Source organism: Canis lupus, chromosome 15, assembly GCF_003254725.2.
Source record: "Canis lupus dingo isolate Sandy chromosome 15, ASM325472v2, whole genome shotgun sequence".
Taxonomy (NCBI): Eukaryota; Metazoa; Chordata; class Mammalia; order Carnivora; family Canidae; genus Canis; species Canis lupus.
The window spans coordinates 21,704,523-21,718,882 of record NC_064257.1 but is presented as its reverse complement, the minus strand read 5'-3'; the positions used below and the strand labels follow the sequence as shown (position 1 = coordinate 21,718,882).

General features: G+C 34.8%; 1 protein-coding gene across 2 annotated transcripts in view; it reads right to left on the bottom strand.

Moving 5' to 3' along the window:
• The window catches only part of SYT1 (synaptotagmin 1), a 541,941-nt gene that overhangs the window by 345,094 nt on the left and 182,487 nt on the right, over positions 1–14,360 (bottom strand). Inside the window, exon 4 of one of the 2 annotated variants that reach the window (XM_035698794.2) lies at positions 12,454–12,487. The exons of the other annotated variant lie outside the window; for it this stretch is intronic. The gene's annotated coding sequence lies outside the window, so the exon portion shown is untranslated. The remainder of the gene's footprint in view (positions 1–12,453; positions 12,488–14,360) is intronic. 2 annotated transcript variants of the gene reach the window in all.

Genomic DNA, 14,360 nt, shown 5'->3' with positions numbered 1-14,360 from the left:
TGGAGCTGCAGGATAACATATATGTTACTTCATCTGTTTTAGCTTTTCTTTTATTTAATCTTCCCATCTTTTTGTTTGTTGTTCTCATTGTCCAGTTGTTACTTCCCATCCCAAAGGACCTCAGAGACTGATGTCAATGGGTTTTGGAACTACTGGTGATTGGACAGAAATAGACTTACTACCCATTTTCATGTTATCTAATCTTTGTGTAATATTGTAAAGTATTCTCTGTGTGTGTGTCTCTTTGTCCTCTCCCCTCTGTTTATTCATGTATATTGAGTGACTAGGATGCTTTGGTTTCTATGGAGACCTGGGAAAAGACTGCACAGACTGGAATGTCGTTAAAGGCCAAAGACACCATGAGCTAGGGTCCTAGTAGGAAATAGAAAATAGCTATGTATATATTTCCTACAGAGTTTTCTGGGGTATAGACTTCTGGTTTCAAAAATATTATTATGCTTCTGCTTCAGGCAAGTATTGCCTGGGTAAGCTTCATCTCAAAAATTCTTCAAGGGCATCGACAGGCAAATTCTCCAGCTGCCTTCTCCTCCAATAAAGTCCAAAGATAAACTAGCAGTGGTAGAAATGAAGCCATCTTTTCACATGATGCTTGCCAAAGGAACATATTTTAGCACAAGAAAATCCATAATTCATTTCTGAATCGGGAGTCTCTAAATGGTCTCCCAAAGTAAGATGGAATGCAAAGAATAGATACAAGATTTGTGAGGTTAAAGAGGTACTGCTATACAAACTGTGAAGTGCTATGCAAATCCAAAAAATATTACTATCATTTTCGATAACTAATAGTCAAGCATGATTAGAGAGATAGAAGTAATTATTATTGTCTTGGACAAGTGACTTAACCTTTCAGAGTCTTACTTTCCTCTTCTGTAAAATGAAGTAATGACATCTACCTCATAGAATTGGCAAAATTAAAGATAGCCTGTAAAGTCCGCTATGCACAGAGCTTGATAAACAGCAGGAATTTAATAATTTAATAATGATAATTATCTTATTATTATAACAGACATTTTTAACCATCCACAATTTTAGAAAAATTGGAAAAAAGACACCTTTTAAATTCTACAAATAAATGCTTGCCATTCAAGCTATTTGGGATTCCAGGTGTTCAAAAAATGAGACAATACCTATGATTTTATATTTCAAGATTCAGTGAGCATGGAGGATTTCTAAGAGTGAAGTTTAAACCTTTGAAGAATAAGAGATGCATTGGAATGTCTGGAAAAATAAAACAAGGAGGAGAAGAAAAAATAACAGAAAACACAGCTCTTTTATGGCAGCTACCCAGGACAAGTGGGTGATTTTCAGAATGATAATAAGTACCCACCACCCCATGCGCAGGGCTGCTCCAACTTCATGCGCAGTGGGGAACCTTCTGTGTCCTTCAATATCAAATTGTACATGCAAGTTATTTGTAACAGAACATTGAAAAGTCAATGAAGGCAAACCTGGTAGGCAGCTACTGTCAGAAAACATCTGAATCAATAGGACACTATCAGAATAGTCTTTCCCAAGCAAAACACAAAACTGTATTAACCAAAAGCATGACAGGACTGTGAAATTTCCTCACTACAGTAACTTAAAGCAACATAGACCTTGGGAAGCAGGTTTCAGTGTCTCGCCCAACAGGCCAGAAAATAACAACAAAATGTTATGGATCATACTATTGAGGATCACCTAAGAGACGTGGAAAACCAGCATGGAAGTAAGTCCTGTAAGGTCACTATGGAATGCCCTTTCCTTTGTGAAGTTTTTCAGGCAGTGTTAAGCCACATCTACCTGCTGGCTTCCGAGAATTTCTTAAGTTCCTACTATTACATTTAATTTTAGTATGTCCATTCATCCCACTGTAATGTGAATTACTCCAGAGTAGAGACGGTGTAAGGTGGCGGAGAGAACCAGCCCTGCCCCCTGGAAGTCCTGATCTCAAAATCCAACTCTTATACTTACTAACTGTGAAAGTCACTTAATCTTTCTTATCCTCAGATTCCTTATCTGTAGAATGGTGACAAAGCTTGTCTATTAGAAGACATATACAGATACGTACATATGTATGTGTGTATCTTGCATTCAATAAATGCTAGCCATAGAACTATTAATAAGCACATAAGGAATATATATTGAAAATATGAAGGAACTTACTGATTTAAGATTCATCCAGTAATTGTTGGGAAATAATATTTCATAATGTGGATGAGAAGTTAAATGGTAGCATTAGAAAAGTTGAAGGCTATAAATTTGTATTTCCATTTTGAATCAACAATCCCCTCCCTATTATTCTATTTGTTTTTAGAGAAAAGTTGTTATATCCAAACGTCAGATAATCAAATGAAGACAGGCGGATTCTAGTCTGAGCAGTTAAGATGTGGCATATTTATGACTTAGGAACCCTAAATTACCTTAAACTCATCTATGTCTTTTGCTGATTGCTTGTACTGAGCTAGTTTTCTGTGATTAATTTATGGGTTTATGATATAAAATGAGAGGTGTCCTGGAAGCCACAAAGTTACTGCACTTCTATATTTGCATCTTTAGTTAGGGAATTCGCCAAAAAATCCACTGAAGACAACTATATCATTCAATAAATTATAGGTAAGTGGATAAACATGGAAAATGTAGTATATACATACAAAGGAATTATTGAGCCTTAAATGGATAGAAATTCTGACATATGCTACTACATTGAAAAATTATGCCAAATGAAGTAAGTGAGACACAGAATACCCATGATTTCACTTACATGAGGTATGTAGCAGAGTTAAATTCATAGAGACAGAACATAGTATAGTGATTTCCAGGGACTGTGGAGAGAGGGAATGGGGAGTTATTATTTAATAGACATGGAATTTCAGTTTGAAAAGATGAGGAAGTTCTGGGGGTGGTAATGATGGACACAACAGTGTGGTACCAATGGTAATGATCGTACAACAGTGTGAAAGTACTTAATACCACGGAACTGTACACTTAGAAATGATTAAAACGATAAATCTTACGTGTATTTTATCACAATTTAAAAAAAGGTAAAAAATAATAAATTATAATTTGTCCAAGGCTAAAGATACAGCTCTTGAAAATAAAAAGCAGTGTAATGGAGTGTTTGGGGTGTTTCACTTAAATCTAGCTTTAAGTGAAGACAAGAGAAAAGATAACTTTGGATAAAGCCAGTGCTAAAAGGGTTAAAAAGTCATCACTTTGGTTCACCTGGCATTGAGCACTTACCCTGTGTCAGGGTCTGGGATAAAAAAGATGATTTGCCGCCCATAGTGAGGGAGTTGACCGTCTGTCTCATGCAAAGAGAAACTCTTCAAACATCATTTTGGTTTAAGTCTGAGAAATTTGTGTGTTTAAGATTAGAAGTTTCAGCATTACACAGGCCCTAGTCTCCATCAGGCTCGAAAATGATAAGGTACGCTACCTTGAGGAAGTTAGTTTGCCTCTCAGAATTCCTCTTTTACAAAATATGCATTTAAACTTCTCAGAGAAATGATTTGCAAGGCATTCAGGAGGAAGTATGTGTTCAGTTCCCAGTGGCCACTGCTGTGTAGTAATACGAGGACAGAGGTACAGGCTAGTCGGGGGCCACCTGACAATTAGTCTGGCAAAATCAAGTGCAGTAGGCTGGCCCAGGCCTCATTGTGCCACCTCCAGGATTGTTGATGCCAGCCCAGAAAGAGCATGGCATTTGTCTGATCAGCACTAGTGGGGTGATAATTGAAAACATATATTTACAACCATAGTTGTAATAAAAATTAGAAGTTAAAATTTCAAGATGATTTCCTTGATCTCAGTTGTCAAACAGGATGAATGGTATAGCTGGTTGCAATGGGTTGAATGCTTGCTTGCCCCGCGTCCCCCAAACTCACACACTGAAATCCTCACACCCTTGTGATGGTGTCAGGAGGTGGGGGGTCTTTGGGAGGTGATTAGGTCGTGAGAGCAGAGGAGCCCTCGTGCATGGGATTAGTGCCCTTATAAAAGGGACCTTGGAAAGCTCTCCGGCCCTCTTTCTGCCATGTGAGGATACAATGAGGAGAAGAAACCTGCCATGTGGAAGAGGGCTCCTACCAGAACCCGGCCACATTGGGCATCCCAGCCTCAGGCTTCCAGCCGCCAGAGCTGTGAGAAGGAAATTTCTGTTGTTTATAAGCCACCCAGCCTGTTATAGTTCATTATAGCAGACTGATCTGATGAGCGCAATGGTACAGACAAAGGCATTTCCTTCATGTGGAAGGGACCTTAAATATTTTATGAGTTGATGCTTTTATGTTTGGGATATTTAAAATAAAGTTAAAATTTTTAAATATAGATAAATTATACTTAATCGTGTACTTTCAATACATTTCAAGAGAAAAAAAAAAAAAAAGCACGGATAATTTCTAGCCTACTCTACCTCATGGAAAGCATCTATCACCAGCCTCACAAAAACTCCTGGGAAGGGCAGCCCGGGTGGCTCAGTGGTTTAGCACCACCTCCAGCCCAGGGCCTGATCCTGGAGACCCAGGATCAAGTCCCACATTGGGCTCCCTGCAGGGAGCCTGCTTCTCCCTCTGCCTCTCTCTCTCTCTCTCTCTCTCTCTCTCTCTGTCTCTCATGAGTAAATAAATAAAATCTTAAAAAAAAAAAACCTCCTGGGAAAACTTGTAGGTATGAAAATGAAGGCATTCTGGGCTCCTGCGTAGAGGACTGGAAGGAAATGTAAAGAGCAGTGCAGGGATGCTGCATCTAGGAGCTGCGTTCCTCTCCCCCATTATCTCCACCCATCCGACCTAAGTTCACTTCAGGCTCTCACACTGCCCTTGTCATCTGCTTATTTGGTGCAGCGAGAATGCAGGGCTGGTGGAAATACTTTGACTCAGTTCCTTTTTTTCTTAGGTGTTCCCTCAGACCAGTTATACTGAGGCATTTTGATGAAGAGAAAAATGGGGCTGCAAAATTTGAAGCCAACACCACTTTAAAGAGAAGGCGGCTGGAGACTATTTGGTGGGAAGCAGAATCACCTCAGGAAACAAGCAAAGGTTAGAAAGAGATAAGCGCGTGTGTAGAAAGCCGGGTGACCTTATTGTCCACATTTTGGGGCAGGGTCAATTGAGTATCAGCAAAAATGGAGAAGCATTTTGCCCCTGTCTTCCTCTCACTCATTCAGGCCCATCCCCAAGCCTGCAAATACTGTGATTCAGTGCAACTGTGCGTTTTCATGGGTCTGTTTTTCCAAACACTCAGAGCAAATATCTATCCTATGAAGTGGAAAGAAAAACATCTTAAAATATATCTTGTTCCGTAGCTCTTTCCCAGGTTGAGGACGCCTGTATTTTCTCCATTACTTCCACTGTCCCAATGACACATTTGGCTTTGCCTTTGTAAAATATATATTGATAATTGTGCAAATATCATAATTGGAAGTAATGGATATATTAATAGTTATACAAATATGCAAATTCATTTTTTCTAGAATTGTTAATAGACCTAATTCAGATAAATAAAAAACCTGGTATTCTATACTATAATACGCTTAAAAATATTGCCACATATGTAATGCTCTAAGATATAATTTGAGGGCATTAAGAAAATCTTCTCTAAAATTAGAAAAAAGTATTTTAAAGTCCAAAAGAGAAGGAAAATCCAAGGCTAAATCTTTCATAGTTTAAACATTACATTCCTAATAAAGAATAAATAACTTCCCAGGAGAGATTATAGCAAATCGTGTCTGTGCTAGATGCAAACATCAAATGGATAAGCAAAAACCCTGAGCAACCTGCAAAACTAGTGCTGAGAATGATTTCTTACCAGATATTTCAGACTACTGGAAATTCAGATAGTATCACTTTGGGGGTCACTGAGGAAGCAAAACAAATGCATTTGTGCATTCCTTTGGAGACATTATTTCCTTACTCTGAAACATTCCGTACCAATTCATAAACACAGGCTTTGCCAGGATTCTTTTGGAAGTGGAAAATAAAAACAATAGCAAGTTAAGTGATTTATATTAACCATAATAACGGGGAACATAAGTTACTCAAATATACAATAGAACATATACCGAACCAGATTTTTCATACTTTAGAAAAGAAAATTGTCTGCAGTTTATATTAGGATTAACTTTTAAAAAAAATATTTTATTTTTTGAGAGAGAGAGACAGAGATAATGACCCAGATAGCCCTAGCCCAGATGAGAGGGAGAAGCAGGCTCCCTGCTGAGCAGAGAGCTGGATATGGGGCTCCACCCCAGGGTATCTGGGGCTCAATCACAGGACCCTGGTATCATGACCTGAGCAAAGGTGGGTACCCAAGGATTAAAGTTTGAAGAGGAGAAAAATGATAAGATATTTACCAGAAATTACATTTTGCTGATAGAGAAATGATTATTACTAAGACTGGGATATATTTCTATTTAGAGGCAGAACAAGATTTGACGTTAAAAGAGAGACTAGTATTTCTACTGATATTCTATGTCAGTATTATAAAGAGAATTTTTACAGTATTTTCAGAAGAATGACTCAAGCAACAAAGACAATTAAAATGATAGATATAAAACTAACAAAATAATTCAAGTACTAAAATGCAGAGAAAATTCATAAAATATTATTTATCATGGGGAAAATGGCTTTCTGAGATTTTTTGGTGAAAAATGTAAATTTTGTGATTTCAATGTCAGATATCATATACAAGTTTTATTAATTTTTTGAAAGGAGAATGTATCATTTTGCCATGCAATGGCACAAAACTATCAACTTTAAAATGGTTTATGTAATAACATATGTTACATATATTTTATTTCCAGAAGTCTGCTCACCCTACAGTTGGGTCAGGTTTATTTTTTCTGGGGAAAATGACCCCATTTGTGACTCCAAAGTAAGTAATTTCATGATAGGGGAGAAAGCCTTTTTGGTGACCTACACATCATAATATGGACTGATTCAGCCTACTTATCAGGCCATGAAGACCATCAAGATGTCTCAAGTCTTATTTTGACCTCTTTGAAGGGGAGTCATGCTAGACCTTATCTAATCTTAGTATTTGCTTTAAGAGGGAAGAGGTCTTCAAGGAGAGAACTCATGGCAGACCCTTCCCAGAGCATGTCTACATCTTACTGAACCAAAACCAAATTTCATCTTGCACTCAAGATTTCTAACCATCCTCTGCGTCTCTTCTTTCTTCCTTCATACTTTCTTTCCTCTATTCTTTGCAGACTTGTATATGTTTTATAATTTAAAAGAATGCCCCTTTAATATTGCAAAAGAGATATATTAATAGCAAATAACAAATTACTACTTGCTTATACTGTTATACTAACTTCTGTAATAAACACATAATCAACATGTATGGAATTCTCATATAAGGATATAAAATGTGATTTATTATCTTTGTTTTTATAGATGGGGACATTGAGGAAAAGTAGTTAAATTGTCTTTATGAGGTCATTTATCCAGTATGTGGCAGAAATAGAACTTAAACGTAGCTCTTTCAATCCACTGCCAACATTCTAAAATACAAAAAATAAATAATGCAATCTAAAATAATCACCTGGTACAGACAAATAAGTGAATAAATCAGAATGTTAGAGCAGATCAAAATTAGCATAAATTATTCAGATCGCTGAATCATTAGTTTTAACCTTTTATTAACTTTAAACTTTACATGAGGGATCCCTGGGTGGCGCAGCGGTTTAGCGCCTGCCTTTGGCCCAGGGCACGATCCTGGAGACCTGGGATCGAATCCCACGTCGGGCTCCTGGTGCATGGAGCCTGCTTCTCCCTCTGCCTATGTCTCTGCCTCTCTCTCTCTCTCTCTCTCTCTCTCTCTCTCTGTGTGACTATCATACATAAATAAAAATTAAAAAAAAAAAACAAATAATTATAAAAAAAAATAAATAAACTTTACATGATACATACTAAGCCATGTAGTTAGTTTTAAAGCATTTCTACTTTATCTCTTTCATAACTATACAAGTTATATTTCAGAGTCATGAGAGATGATAAAGTTTTCAGAACAAAATAAAGACATATCAATGGGAGCATCCAAATCATATTGTTCCTAGAAATAATGGATAGAATTCTATCCATTATTGTAGTAGCTAACTTTATATAGTACCTACTACCAACAAAATACTGTTATATAAACAAAGTTATTGTATATCTTGAATTCATTTGACTATCTCAATCACTCATTGAAGAAATTAAAACATCTGGAGGTCTACTAAATAGCCTTAGATCCTATAGCTGATAAGTAGTGAAGCTGGAATTTGATCACAGCGAGTGAATTATCATTCTTTACTATCCTAGGAAATATTAAGTCATGAAATCTGTTTTAGCTTTATTGTAGATAATAGTGATTGTGGAAAACCCATCTTACCCAGTGCCCAAAGAATGTGACAAGACTGTCAATCATTTGTTAAATAAAAACATAGTGATTCTGACCATGATTATCAGATGAATGTCTTAAAATATGGTCTATTACTGTAAGTCAAAGTACTATCATTATCTATATAAAGTGAACATTCTGGTATTTGTGGTTATACTAAATATAAGCTACTTGTTGACAGAGGCTGCGCTTTGTTCACTCCTGTATCTCCAACAATTGGGAAAATGTATACAGTAGGTATTCAATAGCAACTATAGCATAAAGAATAAAGAAACAAATGTATTTCCAAAGTAGTATCAAAGATTTTAAAGGAAATAAGTCCAGATAATGTAGTAAGCATAAAAAAATCTAGGAAACATAAATTGTGAGCATTCATTTTGTGGTAATATGCTTTACAACCAAATAAATATAATTCTGTTCCTTTAGGTGACCTTTTATACTTATGGCTATTATCCATTTCAACTTTGCTCCTACTTTTTCTATCTAAAGATAGTTGTCTTTAGTAATTAAATTCTCCTACCCTGGTTTAATTTTACCATCTGAAGAACAAATTTTCATGATTCAATTTCATGTTTATTGATGATAAGTGATAAAAGTGATTTTGTATGTGCATCAATGGCATTTTAAAAAGATCAATTTTTTACTTCCGTTTCTTCTCACCAGACCATCATTCATGCATGAAAATACACCATGCCTTGCCTTCACTAGTTGTGATGTGTTTAGTTAAGAGTGAAAACCAGAAAGGAGTAATCAGACCTGGGTCCAAATGGTAACCGTTGCTTACTGATTAGACTAACTTTATAAAGCTTTTGTTTCTCCTTTTCATTTATCTACAAAACTGTGATAACATAGGAAATGTTCCTTTGATAATAAAATGAAATGTCATTATATAATTAGTAGAGCAACTGACATGGACAAAGAACCCTATAAATGTACCCTTTTCTTTACTAACTCTCCTTATTTTATATAAGAACTCCTCTTAGGCCTATGGGTGAGAAAGCTAATCGGGATGAAGGGCAAATTACAAATTCAAGGAAAAGGGACTTTTTTCTTTTCCTGGAAGACCATTATTGTCTACAACTGATAGCAATCAACAATTTTGGTTTCATCATCAATGCACTGTTGTAAAATAATATATTGGATTCCCAAAACAGCAAAGGCAAATTTTCATAGAAAAAGAATTTCTTTTTATAGTAATATAAGGTTTTCATAATCACATAATAACCAAAATTTATAATAAACATCACTCTACTCCTGTATCTAAAGTATGTCAGAAAGTCTTAGAAAGTGGACTTGGCGATTATTTTTTCCCACTAGCCAGATAAGAAAACAGAGAATCAGAGAGGTAATTGCTTAACTATTGTTGATGGCAGATTGTATGTGTGTATTATTCTTGCATATTATTTTTATTATATGGTAGTTTTTTAGTTGTGTGATCTCCCCCTATACTCCAGGACTCCTCACTGTGAAAGAGGGAGTTGGGTGAAGCCAAGACTTGAACTCAGATTCTCTCTGTGATAGAATTCTTTCCACTATAAACATCATTCTAATGAGCTGTATCAAAATGCAGTTTTAGGCAGATAGAGAGAGGACAAAATTTGATTAGTGTTTTGGTTGAAAAAAATTAAGTTTTGGGAATAAGTTTCTTGAACCAATCTGAGACCCTCAGTTTTTATAGAAGTACTTTCAGTTGATATGGCAGGGAAAAAAAAGTTGGTGGTTAATTAAGCCAGAATTTTTCTTGACTCTGTCACTAGATACTAGGAGAGCTTGGATAAATATGTTGACTTATCTGGCCCTTTATAAATGAAGATGTAAGAGGAGGTAATGTCTGTAAAATGAATATACTACACTAGATAGATTTTTTTCTTAACTCCATGCTACTATTACACACACACATCTATACTTTTTGATTATAAGAACTTGTTACTTCAAATAGAGAATGGTTTGACTTACTGAAACTTATGAGGGACATTTGCAAATAATATTTATTTACTAGTGAATCACAAAACACTTCCCTAGTTAAAATCTGTTTTCTCTTAGGACATTTCTTCTGAAAACTTCTTGTTTTATTTGGTGTGCCAGGAAAGAGAAGCTGTTAATGATGATCATACTTTCATGTAAGAACATCAACTCTCAGTAGTATTTAAAGAGGTTTGGTAGGTCTAAGATAATGTGAATAGTTTCAGAGAAGCATGCCTGAGCATCTGAATTTTTTTTAATGTGTCTTTGTTATTATTATTATCTAGTGTATTCAGTTTATAGAGAACTGACCCTTAGAGTACTTGAAAGTACCACTGAGCGTTCAGTCATCGAGAGAAAAATTATTATTTTAAAATACAATTTTTAATGGTCCGTTCATTATATTTCTTAGCTTTCTTAAGCAAAAAAAAAAAAAAGGAACTTTTGTGAAATATAAGTGCAATGTGCTCCAAAGATCATTTGTAATATTCTAATCAGTTACCAAATTGTTGTTAAGCTTTAGGCTTTGAGGCCGACTTACAGGTTTATATGCTTTCCTATGCTAAAAAATTTTAATTAAGAAGACTTAATTTTAATACAAATCATAAAACTCATTTATTATTCATGAGCTTGCAACACACACATATTCTTTAAAGACAAGAAAAATAGTCACTGTGTTATCTCCAATGTCTTCACGTTATATCATACTTCATAGTATGTACTGATACATCTAATTCATGAACTCTTTGGAAGATGCGACCTGTATTAAGGTACTTAAAATGTTTTGACAATGTCATTTTAACTCAGTATTTCTCTTCATAAATATTTTATAAAGTCATTAAGGCACGAAATACACTTTTAAGTTTGGGCTTGAGTTAGTCATTTTTCCTAACAGTTATTTATGAATCATTTACCATGTTCTTGTTAAATAAAAGACAAAGGCTAAAACGAAAAACTACCACAAAGCACAAAACACAACAGAAAATGCATGGTTTCTTCCTTGGAAATATATATATCATTTTCTCTAGGATTATTCCAAATGAGCAGAAGACCTCATTACTTGAATCAATTTTCTCTAAACGATGCCATACTAAATCCTATTTTAATATAATTATGTAAAGTACAATTCAAACAACTTCTATATGTCACACTTGAATAATGGACAAAATCATTTAAGGACAGATCAGAAAAACAGCCACTGATCGCTGTTCACAATGAAATTATAAGATGACTAAGAAATTGTGAGGGGGTGTGGTAAATATTATCTGGGTCTTGTATAAAGTATGTAAAACAAATATGTATGATTCTATCACTCAAAAATTCAACTTGGAAGTGAATTTGCAAACCTTTCAAGACAACCAGGCCGTTAAAGTGATACAACATGGTTCATCAACATGAACTTTTCTACCTTTATTATTTTTGATAGTCACACACTTAAAATTTGTAACTGTTTGCACTAGGAAATCATTATAATGTTACCAATTCTGCCATAAAGAATGATAGCAAAAAGTTTTAACTGTGTTTCACAAAGACATATTTAGGTAAACAATCATTACTATTAATTAATAGCTATGTAAGGACATACATGTCATAGTTAAGTTGTAAGAAGATTAGGAAGAAATGTACTAATGAGATTAAACTATAGACGTAAAGCCTACAGATGGTTGCCTTTTTTTATTTAATAATTCTAATTTAATGACTATAAACAAAAGTATCTTGATTTTGTTTCAGAATTTGCTCAAAATGAATAAATTTTCTGGCACATACAGAGAACGTGAGGCACTTTGATAAAATTTTACCTAATTTTTTCTTCTTTTGAATTTGGAATGATCAAATGCTAGTCAAAAGATATGGTGGGGCCAACATAAACATTTCTGTCTCATAGGTGTATCCCAAGGATTACCTGGGCCTCTTATTTAAGAGGATTATAGGATAAATGATTTTCAGTTGACTCCAGTAAATTGGGATTGAGTTTTAGAAGGCTCCACTTGCTTGCTATATTAATCTCTTATCTTAGAAAATAGAAAGGTGAATATTTCTGTAACAGAAATTTGTAGGATCCTCTCATTTTGTGCAAGCTCTAGTAATATTATTGTATTGTGAAATACTTACTGTTCTGTTAGGAATTCTGGGGTATTCTTTTTATCTAAAAGGAAAACAACATAGCCACTGGTGAGTTGACTGCATAGTTCAGGATCATTTCAGACTGTCATTATTATAGATGATTAATTTTATTATGTTACATGTCTACTTAAAAATCTTCATATATATCCAAATACAATATAATGTCATGTATGTGTATATTTAGTATCTATAGAATAAGATAGATAAATAGTTGGAGGTCTTAAATTGGTTTGAAGAGCTAGAGATGAAGTTTCTGTGAGTAGTTTATATATTGATTTTTGTTACAGGTTAATTATGCTTCCTCCTAATATAGTTTTTCAACTTGAAAAATGAAATAATACTAATCTAGGTAGACGTTGTTACAGAATATTACATTATTTATTTAAAAAGAATCATGATTATTATTCAATTAAGTGCATGGTGCCATATTTTGTATTGCTGTGATTACAGTTAACCCCTGAACAGTGTGGGAGTGAGGGGCATTGACCACCCCTTGCAATCAGAAATCTTCGTATAACTTTTCTTCTACCAAACTTGACTACTAACAGCCTTCTGTTAACCAGAAGCCTTCTCAATAACATATAAACAATTGATTAACACATATTTTTATGTTATATGCATTATATACTGCATTCTTACAATAAAGTAAACTAGAGAAAAGGAAATGTTAAGAAAATACATTGACAGTATAGTGTGTATATATATATATCTCCACAGATTTAGTGGACCCCTGCAGTCCAAACCTATGTTGTTCAAGGGTCAAGTATGTATGTGTGTGTGTGTGTGTGTGTGTGTGTGTGTGTGTCCCATCAGGGGTAAAGAGAAAAATAATCTCACATCACTGCATTAAAAAAAAAAAAAAGTACAATTCTAGCTTAGGGAGTAAGAAAGTGAAATCCTTCCCGAGTCAATATTAGGAATTGCTTTAATGTAATAAAGATGTCAAGAATTTCTGATTTGATTTGACAAGTTAGCAACTCACAAATGAAAAATTTCACAGTGCTAGAGACAAGTGCCTTTTGATATAAGTTCTCATCAGTTTTAGTCTTCAAAAAATTTAGGTAGAATGGAAACCAAGAAAGAATGAAATATTTAAAAATAGGTTCATAATAGGCATGTTGCTCTGTTTCTAAGGGTTCTTACAGTGTCTGTTTTCAGCAGAACTACACAATACTATAATGCTAGCAGCTCTGGCAATGGGTTCATATAGGTACTCAGCGTAAAAGATCTGAAGTGACAGCTATATTTTCAGAGCTGCATTTACTGCATCTGTTCAGTGGTTAAGCCTCCAAGGTCTGCTTTCTTTTTATTTCTGCTTGAAACTCCAACTGTTTTCTAGTAAAAGCCATTAGAAAGAGCATTGTAAGAATGCATTTAGATTTGCCTGGCCGACTCTTAAAATATGACTTTGAGCCACAATCAATTTTTGATAAGATTTCTATATATAGTTCCCGTGTGCTGACACTTTTCTTATTAAAACAAAAACTACAACCACATTCTATGAGTGTACATATTAAGGAACCAGAGTGACATAGTGCTCCTTACAGGAAATAATGGGGGTGGGTGGGGCTTGCTGAAGTAAATGGAGGTTTTCTACTAAAAAACTAAGAGAATATTTGACATTGTGTTTATTGTACATTAAGACTTACCAAGGGGCTGGCTTCCCAGAGGGATGCAGTGAAAGGATGAAACAGTTTTTGTGACTTATGAGCCATCTGCAGGAACTTGATTTCATTTTTGGATTTGATTTTTTTTTTTTTTTTGGTTTTGCCTGCACATCTATCACAAGGATGAATGGGCAAGCCTGTTCTACTCTAGGGGACAAACAACTATTTTACTTTTAATCTGTACACTGAATATGGATGCGAGTAGTATTTTTCTGGTAGCTAGTTTCT